The sequence below is a fragment of the Gavialis gangeticus genome, unplaced genomic scaffold (assembly GCF_001723915.1).
Source record: "Gavialis gangeticus isolate Ggan-Ray unplaced genomic scaffold, GavGan_comp1, whole genome shotgun sequence".
NCBI lineage: Eukaryota > Metazoa > Chordata > Crocodylia > Gavialidae > Gavialis > Gavialis gangeticus.
The window spans coordinates 18,592,575-18,607,603 of NW_017728993.1; the positions used below are offsets into that span (position 1 = coordinate 18,592,575).

The 15,029-nt window shown below is 40.5% G+C and overlaps 1 protein-coding gene across 2 annotated transcripts in view; it reads left to right on the plus strand.

Moving 5' to 3' along the window:
* The window catches only part of FAF1 (Fas associated factor 1), a 338,217-nt gene that overhangs the window by 133,992 nt on the left and 189,196 nt on the right, over positions 1-15,029 (plus strand). The gene's annotated exons all lie outside the window — the stretch shown is intronic.

Genomic DNA, 15,029 nt, shown 5'->3' on the forward strand with positions numbered 1-15,029 from the left:
TTAATTTGTGGCTGAGAATATGCACACACATTGGTCTCCCATGAGAGCTCTTGTGACTATATGGGCAGTAAATGGAGCAGTAGTGGTATCTGTACAGGATGTTTGCCATGTTGCTGCTCTACATCAGCATTATGCAGTAGCTTGGGGTATCCGGGAGGGATTCCTCCCATATCCCTTCTGCTTTCAGTTGCTTGCTACACCTCAAAAGAGCTCCAACCACCTGTGTTATTGAAAGGGCATAATATATGTTCTTGCAATATAGAGAGGACTCTTACAGTAGAACCCAGGTTTTTTCATATCTGGGTCTATCTCAACGCACTTCCTTCACAGCATGTTGCCAAATTAAGAGCAAACCACTCAGCTGCTTGCTCTAGCTTTTACTCAAAAAGGTACTAAGTTTCCTGCTAGCTGGGGGAGAGCTGAAGTCTTGCTCAGCTCATTGGAAAAACAGTGCCTTTTGAAATAAAAACTATAACAGAGAGCTTACACATCTCTGTGGTCCCACCCAGATCTTTGTTGCAGCTATAAGTTCTTCCAGCTAGTTTAAAAGGCCTCATCCCAATCAAGCAAATCCTAACCTTCTGCAGGAAGGCTTAAGAATGGGTATGGAATCAAATAGCTGCATTTCAATTTATTATTCCTAATTCACCATGGAAGAAAATTTCAGCCTATACTGACCTAATAGAAGCTGTCCATATTTTTCATCGTAAACTCTTAGGATCTCCAACCTTGAGATCTTATCGTGGTCCTGTCAGTCTTAACCTTTCCATTTTTTGAACCATCAAAAGATTACTGCTTAATACCTATCTCTCCAGCATGAAAGGTGTCTGAACTCCTCTGTGGCTATCCTTATATCGCTCCTATCCTACGCATGTTTCCTCTGACCTGCCATGTGTTCACTCAGATCTGTGAACAGAAAATAGTTTTGCTCCAGGTCTAGCTTTGTTCTGTTAGTGCACCATGTCTGTCTCCGTCTCTCAATGATAGAGATATGGATAGATCTGTCTCTGTCTCTATCTCTATAAGAGATAGAGATAGATCTGTATAAGGGATATAGATCTCTCTCTCTCTCTCTCTCTCTCTCTAGATGGATAGATATAGATATATCTATAGATATATATCAGAAATAGCCCAGGATCTTCCATGAGTGGAGACAAGATTCTTTCAGTACCTTACAGTAGGTAAAAAGAGCTGATCAGAGTTGGAAGTGTCATTACCGGACCCTTGTCTCAGAAATTGGGACAGTTTGCTGCAGTGATTGAAGCTTTAATTATCTTTCTTGTCTCCCAGTTTTGAACTTTTACAACGAGTTCCCAGAACCCTGAAAGAATTTTTTTTTTTTTATGGCAGGTACAAGTAAAAGTTTTGTCTCTTGTAGATAGGAAAGCTTATGTTACAAATTATGCAGAATTTCTAGGAATGGTTAAATAGAAACCTAACAATTATGAATAAATTATGAGTACTACCCAAATAAATTCGTAGACTTCCTAAGTAGAATTTAGTCTTCCAGCTTTTCTCAGTTTGATAAAGGATAATGCGTCCTGCCAAGATGCATGAAAGGAAACTGGAGAATCAGAAACATGTTCTTTTTCTAAGGGAATTGCAGCAATAAGTGATATAATGCACAAAACTCTAGTTTGAGAACTTTAGGGAAAGAGCAACTTAATGAGGTTGCCTGGATTTTATTAGTTTAGGCTCTAGTTCCTTTATAATTCAGTACAAAACTGCACAGTTGGGATTTGTGATGTGCAGCAGTCAGACTTGTAAGTTTAATACTATCTTAATGCTCTGTCATTTAAAGAAGAGACACTTTTTTCTGAAATGTTCTCAACTGTTCCTCTCCTTCAGATCATGAATGACAGAGAACCTTATTCTTCAGAGTTGACTTTTTCTCTTTTGGAGGTAGTCAGGCCATATCATAGAAAAGTAGGGCTGGAATGACCTCCAGAGGTCATCTAGTCCAGCTCCCTGGTTTCAGTGTCTCCATGGCAATAGCCTTACCGAATTAGAGTAAAAGTTCCTCCCCTTTTGAACTAGACAAGAAAGGTTCCTAGATACGTGGAGGGAAGCTGCTCTGATGCACTGTAATTACAGCGTGTTGGAGCAGACTCAGTTAATTGAGCATGGTAATTACTGCGCTCCAGGAGACTTCAGTGTCATGTGTATCAGCATCCTTGCTGAAAAATGGTGATGGGGTGCTTTAAACTAAAGCTCGTTTGATGACCTTTAGTTCAAAGTGCCCTGCTACCATTTTTCAGCATGGGGATGCTGATGCATGTGATGCTCCAGTTGCTTTAATTAGCTTGGCTTTCAGAGCTATGCTAATTAAAGCCCCCACCTGTCTATAAATACCCAAAGTTACTGAAGCTTTTTGATGCAAGGGACCTGGAGTCTTCCTGTGAATACTCTGATTTTTGACTCCTCTACTCTGCATGGGGAAACTCTGCAAATGATTGGGATACGAGTTATCTGGTCATCTCACCTCTCCTTTCAAGAAGCAGATATATTTTTTACTATGAGTCCTAACAGGAGAACACATTTTGCATCTCAAACTAGGCTTCCCTGTGTCAGGTAAGGAACCTTTTGAGGCATTGTACCAAAATGATTGAAAGCAAGTCAGTAAATTTTAGAGGTGAAGTAGCCAAGTCCCTTTCTGTGTATCATTACTGCAAATGGAAGTGATCTAAAATCCCTTTTACTGTGGTAGAGCCCAGCAAAGACTGTGGCCATGTGCAGGTGTTAGATTTCTACTAGGAGAATTTCTGTTCCCCCGGTAGAAACCTCAAGTGTGTGAGCTCATTCCATTTCTCTTGGGAGAAACATGTCTTCCCTGGGAAAAAATCTTCCAGGTGTCAACCTGGCAAATCTCTCCTGCAGGAGAAGTTCTCACAGAATTAACGCTTGTATGCTCTCAGTTTAGCTTGGTCTGGGAAGACAGGAGAGCAGTGGGGCAATGCTCCCCACCTCTTCCCCAGACTGGGGACTGCTTGGTTTGGGGAATGTGCTGGGGACTTAGCCTCATTTTGCCCCTCCCAGACCAGTCCAGGAGGGGAGGGGAGAAGTTGCTTCTTACCTCTTCTCCAACCCAGGGACTGCCAAGTGGGCTGTGGGGATGGGAATGGCCAGGTTAGGAACTGCCCTAGTTCTTGGCCCCATGGGCTTTAAATGTTACATGTACTACATGGCTGGGTGGCATACATAGTGATTTAAAGCCCCTGGGGCCAGGCAGGCTCTTTCTGGGGCAGAGGGGTAGTGTTTCTTGCATTTCCCCATACCAGGGACTGCTTGGTCTGGGGAGTGGGCAGGGGGCTTTGTCCTGCTGCTCCCCTCCCCTCCTGGACTGGTCAATGGAAGGGGAGTGAAATGGCAGGTAAAGACTCCCCAGCCTTAGGACATGCTTGGTTTAGGAAAGCATGGGGAGCCTCCTTAGCAACCGGAATGGATCATCCACTGATCTCCCTGCCTTCCCCAGACCAGGATCACCCCAGTCTCAGGAAGGTGAGGAGCAAGGGGCAGTGGGCAGTTGCAGGCTGCATGTCCATGCTACTCCCTTTCCTGGAACATTTCTAGCACCAAAAATTTTGCTGAATTTTCTTCTGCTAGAAATGAATGCCTGTCAACAGCCTATGTTGATAGCTTTTCTTATTTCATGTGCTAGGGAAGTTGCTAGGAGTCGCAGAACTAAAACAGGATACTAAATAATTGGAAAGAAATGTTATTAGTCACTAATTCTGTTAGTCATTAGCCAGTCGGTTTGCAGGTGGGATCCGGTGCACTGGCCCAGCCCTGTGTGCCAGATTGAGCCACAACTGCGCACTAGCTCAACTCCACACGTGGGATCTGGCTGTTGAGCGACCCCGTCCTCTCTGGAAGCTGTCGCAGTTAATGGTGCCATCACGCCTCTGCTGCCAAGTTTCTGGACTCGTGCAGAGTTCTGTGGGCCAGATGACGTGGCCCCTTTCCCCAGCTTCACCCCTCCTCTATGTCATCTTTATTCCTCTGGGCCATAGTATGTCTGTTTAATCCCCTTTCCCCCTTCGTTTTTCTTATTTCCCTTTGATTTGGTTTCTTTTATTGTTTCTTTTTCTTTCCCTATTTGCTCTTTCAACTTTTTTCTCTGTCTCTTCCACCAATTTGCTTTTCTAATTTCAGGATTTATTTGTTCATTTTTTGCAAAGAGAGGTCTCATATATTCACAGAATATTCTGTAAAAAAAATATTTTTTTATAGCGTTTCTTTTTCAGAACAAAAAAAAATCAAGATGAGTTGCTCATGTAAAAAGAAAGGGCTCCTTGTGAATATATAACTCAGTAACAATGTAAGTAGCATTTTAGATGTGGGGTTTTGCCCTATTACTACGTTCTTTCTGCAGCGTTGTCAGGCTTTTACCTTGTAGCTCTGAAAATTAGCAGTCACCATCTAGAGAGGATTATTGAGTAGTGTGTTTGTATATTACTTTTAAAAATAAATATCAAATTTTGTTTTATAAGGACATCAAAGCTAAAAAGGTTTTTCTTCTCTCTTCTATTGGTTTTGTTCCTGGAATAGCAGAGTCTCTTTCAATTATCTTTAACCTATTTATTTTTAGTAAATAACCGGTTTTTACATTTTGGTGTTCTTTTATCCTGTTGTGAATTGTAGAGCTTTGTAAATATATTTAAAAATAAATACTTAATTACCGTAGGCAGGAGTCCTCCACATTTGTTAAAGTGGAAAACCTCAGTGTGAATGCTAAAAACAGTGGCTTAGAAGCTCTGCTTTTTGCAGTCCCTTCACAGCATCTGATGAAGTAAGCCCAATGCTTATGAAAGCTTATGCTATGCATCTCTGATTTAGATAGTCTACAAAGTGCAAATTAACCTGGTCTTCTGCTTTACTAACAACTGCCAGGGGAGAGGGTCACAGGATGGCTGCAAATATAAATGTGTAACTTAGAATTCTATAACATGTTGAATAAGCATGGATGCAGTATAGATGGGCAAATTGTTTCAGTATGTACATATACAGTAGGTATTTCTCTCCAAATTAATATTTACTTTTGGAATGTGTGTGTAATGCAAATACATGAGAAGTATATGATAACTAATAATACTTTGTGTTTGATTTTTACATATTATGTGCTCTACATTTTAATTCCAGAAGTTATTTGTGTTTTTATTCATCTTGGATTCATGTTCTAAATGCATTGATTCAAGTAGTTGCTGTTATTATTTTATTTAATTATTTCTTTGTTAATGTTTATATGTAGGGCTGTATTTGAAACATGCTGTGTTGGTTCAGCGATTTTTTTTTTTTTTTTTTAAAGTATTTTTAGATGCAGTTATCCTGGTCTTCAGAATCTCAGTCTACTTTTTAATTTTGTCTTATTGAACATTTGTGCCTATTGTAGTTGAAGAAATCTTATAAAATATGGTAAAATGTAAGAGTTACAGTAATCTCTGATTTAAGGTCTTGTCTATACAAGAAGACTGCATTGTTTTAACTAAAGGTGTAACTTTAAAGTGATCTAATCAAACCAGCGCAAAGCCTTATATGCACATTCTTCTTTCAGTTTAAGGACAGCTTGTTTCAGTGGATCTTAATTTGAGTTAGAAATTGGTTTAAGGCTAACCAAAATAAGATCTTGTTTTTGGTAATAAAGGCCATGTGTGTTGTTTTTATTTGTGTTAAGTCTTTTTTTAATACAATGTCAGATAAAACCTTAATGTGATGTGGCACCTTCTTTCACATGTGTGTAGCTGGCTGAAGTAAAACATAGGTTACCTTTAGAATCTACCTCAACCAGCTGAACATATGAAAACTGTATTAGGATTTAGAATCACAGACAAGGAGGGTTGAAGGGACCTCAGGAGGTCACATCTAGCCCAACCCCCTGCTCAAGGCAGGACCAGCCCCAACTAGGTCATCCCAACCAAGGCTTTGTTCAGCTGGGTCTTGGAAACCTCCAAGGATGGAGAGTTCACAGCTTCTCTGAGTAGCCTGTTCCAGTGCTTTACTACGCTCCTAGTGAGAGAGTTTTTCTTGATATCTAACCTAAACGTCACTTGCTACAACTTAAGACCACTGCTCTTTGTTCTGTCACTATGCATTAAGTAATTACGGTTAAAAAAAAAATGTATGCCCAAGCTGCTTATGGTTCTTGTCCTAGCACAGATGCATCTTCCTAAACCTATGGGGGGGAATGAGTGAGTGAAGGGGGGGTGTCTCGGTTTTTAACTAAAGCAGTTTTAAAGCTCGATTTGAACTGGCGTAGCTTTTTGGTGTAGAGGGCAGGGTAGGGTAGAGATGCACCTTATTGACTAACTGAATCACAGATGCATAAGCTTTTGAGAGCAAGAGCTTACTTCATCAGATGCTATGATAGGACATGCAGAGAGCTGGTCATCAAGTAGAGAGCTACTTTTTGTGTAGATGAGTCCCGAGTCTCCTGGCAACCTGAAACAATAGCTCTGAGAAGTGGGGGTTGCCCATTCATCTCTATGGGATATTACTGAGTTGGTTTTTTTAGATTCTGGTCATTAAAACCATATTCCAGGGCCCGCTTCTGGATAACTACCATGCCTTGATGTTTGGGTCTCACTTAGTTGCACCAGGACTAATGTGCTTTTAACCTTCCCTTGGCAGGGGGAGGCATCTAGCAGTATTATGATTTTGACGACTTTGGCACCGATTCTCTATTACTCCTTTGTAGAAATGGGATCTTGTTGTGCAGCTGCCACAAATTTCCAGCATCAGTATGGATGTTCACATGGACAAATCCATAACAAGCCATCCGTCCCGCAACTCTAGGGAAGAGTCAGTCCTACAGAGCCTGATGCAGCAGCCAAGATTATCCCTCACAAGTTTATCTGCTCTGGTGATGCGTGTGGTGCCAGAGAGCTTTCTTGCAGTAGACATCTCAATGCAAGTGGACATGACTTCATTGATTACACTTTGATCACTTTTCCAGCTTGGTTTCACTAATTGTGAAGGCTGGAAGCAGTATCCTTAAAAATGACAGTTTTGATTTTGATACCATTATCTGGTGGCATAGCCTTTCTTTATTTCCTGTGATGTCTGGATTTGTTACTGTTATGTGCATGTTAAATTGTAACAGTGATGAGAAGTGCCTCCTTTGACCTTATATCAGCTGGGTGATTGTGCCCTTTCCTTTAGTTGGGGCCGTGTCCTTCTGACCTGTACTTTTACCGTCTTCAAGTTAGAAGACTGCAAATCAGGCTACATGGAGATGAAGGTATAGTTTTCAACTAAAGATTCAAGGTCTGGCCCAGTGTGCTCTTAATCTCTCTTGATTCAAATTCAGGCTCCTAGTTAAAATTTGTTTTACTGCAGTGCCTTGGGCAGGCGTCTAATAGCATCAGTCTTTTGGTTTTGTTGGCACAGATTCTCTGTTATCCTTTCTGGAATATCAGACCTGGGCAAGACCTGAGGAAGGGCACTTTGCACCCAAAAACTTCTCTAAAATTTCTCCCAACTATACAGTTGGTGCAGTAAAAGATGTGACCAAAAATATTCTTGCTTTTCAATGTTAAAGGCACCATTTAAGCTCCTTGCTTATGTGGAAACAGCCAGCTCTTTGCCCAGCGCACCACAGTAAGACTTATTACGTTGTTAGTCAGAGTTGCCATTCAGCCTCTGTTTAGCTGTTTGCACTTTATAAGGCTTATTACTATTAGCACCCTAGACCAGAGGTTGGCCCATGGGGTGGTGTTGGTGAAGGGGAACATAACTGGGCTTGCTGGCAGCAGAGCTACTGACACTGCCCTGTGCTCAGCTGCCACCCAGGATGCTCAAGCTTTTCAGTTATACCTCTTCATCTAAGATTGCCTCCTAAGTTAAGAATGGCAAGGATATTTCAGAGAGCTACAGAGATGTGTTGGGAAGACAAAGGGCAAAACTTGGTTGGTGCCGGTCTATTCTGTATGCAGCTTAAGTTTCATTTTTGTGGAGTTTAAATTCACTCAGTGGGTTTGATCCCACTGACTTCAATGTCCAGGATATTGATTTTTCACTATATAGTAAACCTCTAGAGCATCAATATGCAGGTTAATTTAAAATGAAAACATTGGAAACAATAGTAGAAGATTTAACTATTTTACGTTGGACTAAATTAAGTTCTCTATGGGTGTATCTCAATGAGATGCTTACTGCTCAGTAGACTGTTACTACTGCGCAGTAGTGTCACCAGGCATGAACTGTGATGCGACGCTACTGCACAGTAGTAATGAGCTCCTGCACGTTCAGTGTTGCCAGGACGCTACTGTGGAGTAATGCTGGTTACTGCGCAGTTATTTAGTGTTTGGTTATGCAAGTATTAAATGACTGTGTGGTAACAACTGTGCAGTGGGCGTCTTGTGTAGATGGGCCCTATGTGTGTTTTTTTTTCCCCAGCTTTTTTTCCTTCTGATGTGTTCCTGCATTGTTCATTAACAATAGTACGTTCTGAGAAAAGAATAGGCACTTTTATTATTAAAGGTGAAAAATGAACAAAGGTGATGTACAGGACTGGTTCAGATTTAGGCTCCTAGTTATAATTTCCTTACTGCAGTGAAGTTGCTACTGCTTGGGTGTAGTGAGATCCCTCTGTACATCTTTAAGCAACAGAGCACAAGACTGATGCTGCCAAGCAAGAGGATTAATTAGGTTAGACAGAAATACCATTGATGCTACAACTTTACATGACCATAATTAAAACTGTGAATGTTAAGATACAGCTGGTTATCCTACATACCTTAAATTTGCTTGGTCTGTACATCATTTTAAGTAAGAATGTACTATAGTCTGTATAGATATGGTGTACTATATTTGTTTGTCAGTAGTTCTAGATAAGCTTTAAACATAATTTTCTTGGATTCATGACAAGGAAAAAGTGATGCATAGAGTGATGAAGAACCTCAGTTTGGAATTGCAGTCTTTAAGAGGCAAAGTGAAGCTTAGATGTAGTTTTAAAATGAACCTTTTAAATGCATGCTTAAGGAAATGTAGAATAAAAACTAAATAGATTAGTGAGATTAAGATGCTAGCCCTACTCACAGTGAAGTTCGATTCTTCACTGAGAGTAGAAGAAAGAGAGAGTAAATTGACATAAGCAAAGAAATTTAGAGTTAAGGCTCACACTTCTTAAAAAATTAATCAATCCTTTAAGTTTTTGAGTGCAATTGTGGAACAGTGTCAGGCATTGCATTCATATTAGCTGCAGTGGAAGCACTGCACTGAACTACCGAACCAGTAGATTTTAATATTGCAGCACATGGTATGAAAGATAACCAAGTTTTGGATCATTCATGCTTAGGGAAAAGGCAGTTAGATTAAGAAAAATGTTTCAGTCTTGGCACCTTTCCTCTAGATGCTTGATTGTTAAAATGCAGACTTGGATTAAGAATCAGTGCCAGTGTGTACATCTGCCCTGAATCAGAAGGAGTTTAAAGATGGGAAGGACCTTCTTAACCATGTGGTTCCATTTCCACCATTGCAAGATCACTTGCTACTCTGTATTTTCTAGTTCTTTGTCCAGTTTAGTCATACCGGTATATTGTAGTCTACAAGATGAGTAAAGATATGACACAGCATGCGTGAGAGATGACCTCCGGCAAGGAGGAGAAGTAGGGGGTGTTGAAAGAAAATAAGGTTAATTTTTTGCTTGTTTTCACAAGGTGTATATTATGGCAGTTTCCATTCCTGTTGCTGTTTTTATATTTGAGGCCTGCTTTCACAGGCCGAAATATGAAGCTGTTGCTAAAGGAGTACGGTTCCTGCCCCGTGTCCCAGAGATGTCTCTCTCGTCCCCTTAAGGAAGGGGGTCCAGAAGGTTGGGGGTGAGAGAGAGCAGCAGAGGATCAGCTGTTCTCAGCAGCAGCATGCCCTTAGGCCAGCTAGACTTCTGTTTAGGATCCTAGCTGGGAGTTAATGTAGTTTAAAGCTGTATTTAACTCCCTGTGTGTCCCCTCGCAAGCTGCTTTGAAGGCCGCCACTGGGGGTCAATGGCAGCATGGCTTCTGCAGGAGTCATGCTGCCAGTCGGGGGAGAACCTGCGAAGCAGCATGGAAGCAAGAGCTGGGCAGAGCTGTCAATGCCGGGTTTTTTTTAAGTGTTAATTGTGGTCACAAAAGTTAAGTGTTTCTGTAAAATTAACATCTTGGTATTTCATATTTGTTTTTCCCCCAGTAGCTACCATGTCAAGTTTTCTTAGTAGACAAGTTGAAACAGGATTTTTTTTCTAACAAGCTCAGCCTGGGATCTCAGAAAAATCATGTAATTCTTTCTGGTTAGTTGCTAATAGGCAACAATAAAGATGGAGAACTTAATTGGCTGTGGTGCTGCTGTATGAAGTACAATAGAGCACAGTCTACTCTTGTGAACTGTACTGGTTCTTCCATAAACTAACCAGGTACGACTGAAAGCAAAGAGAGGGGTTTTTAATACTTGGGTACCTGTACACAGTTGCATTTTCTCAGTATGAACTCTTCAGAAATACTGAGAAACATATTTTTAATATGCCCCCTGTTTTCTTTCTGTGTGAATTCTCGTGTGAAATATATTTTGCAGATGCTTCCAAGTACACATTTTGCAAATGTATATATATAAAATGTGCACTTGGAAGCATCTGCAAAATATATTTCACACCTAAATAAATAAATATGAATATAAATAATTACTGTTGCGCCACAGGCAAAGCTGTCCTTTGGTGTTTCTGTTGTACCCACTATTTTAGGCAATCTGTTAACATTTTAATCAAACTGGCAAAGAAATCTCACTCCAGAAACAACTTTGCCATAATATCCATATATAGATATATATTTGGTTGCGCAGATCTGGATCTTATGGCAAAGTTGTTTCTGGGGTAAGTATATATATTGTCCAGTTAATCACTGCTTTCCTTTCAGGTACTTCTGAGAGAGAAATCTAAAACATATTTCTTCAGTAGGTTCTTAAAATATTAATAAATGCTTAAATCGCTGCTCTCATTAGGAACTAAGGCATAATTTATTGGCAGGAAAAGAAGGCTAGGAGAGGTGTTGCTTTCATTTGCAGAGTTTTATTTTTTGATATTAATACACAACTATTATTTAAAATTTAAAAAAGAAAGGGCTGTTCTGGTCTATCATAATAGTTTAACATACAACTTTTTTTTTAGGGTGGGAGCAATTCTGGTGAGGATTTGGCTAATATAATTACAGTCATTTCTTAAATGGCATCTTAGGCATTCTGGGGAAATGAACAGCTTAGTTTCTATTAAGCAGCAATGTAAGAAGTATTCAGCGGGTTAGGACTTCTATTGCTTTATTTAATTGACATAGAGCTGAATGTCAGATCTAAACTTTGGGAAAGATCTGTGGTGCACATAAAGGTTAACTGAATTCTTCAAATATAGTTGGTGGTTCTGTTTCTGTGAGGTAGCAAGTTTTTATAATGTAATAGTGATAACTGCCTAGAGCTGCTTCAAATTAGTTCCATTTCCTGAATGGTCACTTCGTTGTTTTTCTGCTGCTACTCCACATGCACATAAATGGCATGCTTTATGATGATTAAATCTGCAGAAAGAGTAGATTCCCTGTAGTGCATTGGTCAAACTCTAATTAAATTGCTCTTAAATATATATTTGACATTTGTTGACCCATGACTTCATAAAACTGACATTGTGATTTCAGTGGTATGAATTTTCTTGAATTATTTAACCTCAGCTTTATGTCTGAGAGAGCTATTGTTAGAGATTACTAACACTGAAGAAACTAGCTATTTTTTAGTTGTTGCATTGCAAAAGATCTGTTTATATTAAATAAAGCAATTTTGCATCAAAACCTGAACTTTAAATGTGACAGTGGTTTTGTATTGCAGATTTGTGTTTTTAAATGAGTTGGGTCAAGTTCTCTAAGCTGATATGTGTAGAGCTGTTCCACCATGTCTTTAGAGCCCAACTGACTGCAAGTTGCAGGATTGGCACCTTTGTTTCTATTTCTCAAATATGCTAGCCAGCTTTTAAAAAAAAGCGTTTAATTCTTAACTTGTAAACAGGTCTTCCAACTACACGGTGGGGATGGCAGACATCATATGTCATAAATTATTTTCAATATACTTTAGAGTTCTGGCACTTGGCACTATCTCACTGTGGTCACAATCCAACTAAAGCACATTACTGGCTCTTTAGTTTTATCCATCTTTATAACTGATGACGGCACTACCTAGAATCTTTAAGAAGTAATGCCACTGTACAAATCTGAATGCTTGTAAATAATAATCAAGTTTTATAATCAGCATCTAGTTAAATAAGATGTTCTGCAAAAAGGGAACATTTTCACCCAGGGACAGTAAAAGAGCTCCATCTCAGGATCCATGACAGTGTAGTGGTGAGTGCAGTTATCTGAGAGGTGGGCGAATGTGGATTCAGAAATTCAGAATGTGGCTCTTGGAGAAGGGACGTGAAATCAGCTTTCCCACATCCTGTGCGAGTGATTAGGTCAGGTGCCTATGTTGGTCTTTCACTTTTACAATGCCCATTAGAGTATTCCTTGTTTCTTAGTGGCTGAAGTTTGGTCATTTCTAAAGTGTGAATCCCTGTTATTAGTTTGCTTGATGTCTTTAATACAATTTGTGTCTCGCTGACAGTCAAGTAACAGATTTATTCCAGAGTTGCTAGCTGACCACTCTTTCTGGTTTCAGCAGAAAACTAAAGAAAATAATCTAATGAATGTAATTAAAAAAAAATCCAAATTGGAAAAAGAAAAGCTCACTTAGATAAAAATGTGAGCTCTGTAATAAAAATCCTGCAGGAAAAGATGATTTGTTTAAACAGCCAAGTCAAGCGAGACAGAATTGGGATATCTTGGTTTAGCTTCCTACTCTTAGTGATCAGCAGAAGAGAGTGATGGTAAGGGGTAGAGCCAGAAGAGAGAGTGCTTCTAAACCATTTAAAAAATCCTTAAGCTACTCCTCCTTTCTTTTCCACTTCATTGTATTTTTCCCTTTTTTTAAAAGGGTTGACTTGAAAAAACGTTTGAAAATTAAACATTAAAAGACTCATTTACTGAACTGGACACTTAAAAATAGGAAGAACAAGCATAGAGTACAACTATGGTTGTCATAATATGAAAATTCAGGCTTGATCCTGCCAGGGCACTGAGCAAAGTGTCTAAGCATGTAAGCAAGTGAGCGGTCCTGTTGAAATCAATGAACTTTGGAAAATATGCTGTGGTAAAGCTCAGGTTCTTGTCCTCCATACAGGGGTAACTAAACAAGACTCTATGGCTTGTGTTTTATAGAAGGTTAAATTAGATGATGTAGTGGCCATCCTGGGCTTAAAATCTGTGACCTTCAATAGAAAAGTGACTGTTTTGAGCTGCAAAGTAATTCCTCTGCCCTGCAGCAGTCAGGATCTGTGTATTCTGAAAATAACAAGTCTGAATTGGATCCGAGATTTCTAGATCCTATTGTATTTAGTTCTTTTGTGGTAGTTTCTTTACCAAGGAGGTCGTTTTAACAGGTGTATCCACCAGACTGATGTAAGCCTCTTTCCCTCAAAATTATGTTATCGCTTCTGGAAGCTCCTTTTCCCTGTGTTTAGAGTAGTTGAATACATAGTGACACACGTGCTGTAGAAAAGAATACGGTGAAGCGTACCACAAATTCAGACTGTTCCTCTTCAGAATTTATGGGAGTTCAACTCTGCAGTAGCAGAAGTTGGATTTATTTTTTATCGTAAAGCTTTCTGTACCTGAGCAGTAACGGATCCAGAAATAGTTGGAGCAGTGGTCCCCCGCCTTGGCTGTCCTGGGCCCATGCAGTTAGCTCTGAGCTCAGCGTCTGGTCAGCACAGCCTCCTGCCAGGGCTCTGCATGAGCAGTGAGCTCTGAACTCACCAGCTGTTCAGGGCAGGGTCTGGCTGGAGCCCTTCCTTTTGCACAGCTCCAAAGCCCAAGATGTGAATGCTACTTCTATTCACCCTTTCCCTTCCTCCCTTTGCGCACTGAGTTCAGCAGCAAGGGAAGGAGGGGATGAGCAGCAGCAGCACTCACCCTCTGGACTCCAGAGCTGCGCAAAAGCAGGTGCGCTGGGCTGACCCCGTGCCAAGAGCTTGTGTGTAATACAGCCAAAGGGCAGGTGTGGCTCTGCCACTGCACCCTTCGTCCCAGATCTATCCCTGTACCTGAGCAAGCACGAACAAATAATCAAGAGTACTACTTCACATAAAGTTTCAACAACCTCTTGATTCCAAGCCATAGTCTGTCAGTGATTTCATGGTGCTGATTTGTTGTTCTTCAGACATGACTTACAAACCTGTGGACTGATTTACCATGTCTCATATTATGAGTAAGAGCATAGCTGATGTTGCTAAAAAATGCAGCAATTTGCCGCTCACAGAATCAACCTTTATGAGGGATCAGTAAGCTATCCTTATTCAATGCAGTGAAGGTAGAAAAGAAGGTAGAACAGAGTATGAGGGTGCATCCACGCATGTGAGCATGTGTGCTTCCAGCAGCTCAAATAGAAGCAGTGCAAATTTGAGCCGGGGCTTTTTGCTTCAGTGCATGTGCCTGGACATGTACTTTGTTGTGGAGCAAATTGTGCCACTTGGGGCAAAATAACCCTGCCTGGCTCCTCCCAGATCTACAGCCTGGGGCCAGCACCTGTGCTGCTGGGGCCAGAAGTATAAAAAGTCCCTGGCCTGGTGCCAGCAATATAAAAAGCTGCCCTTGTCAGCAGCTCAAGGCTACTTGCACTCAGGAGTTTCTGAGGCCCAGCCACTTGATATCTGGGGACACTAACCCCTTGTGTCAGCTAGACTGCTGAAGCAGCATCCCAAATTCACTTTTGAAAATACCCCAAAATCCACGTTCTTCCACAATTAGGAGAGAGAGGGATTGATCAGATGGGCCATGTTTTATTGCTATGTTTACAGTGTTAAGGCAATTTGGAAGCCTACCAGTGTCTCTAGCATTATGATAAAATAAATCCTAAATAACTATATGTTTTAGTGTTTGCTTTTGCTTTTCTTATCACATGGAGGGTGTGTGATGGGGGGATGTGGGCATGTT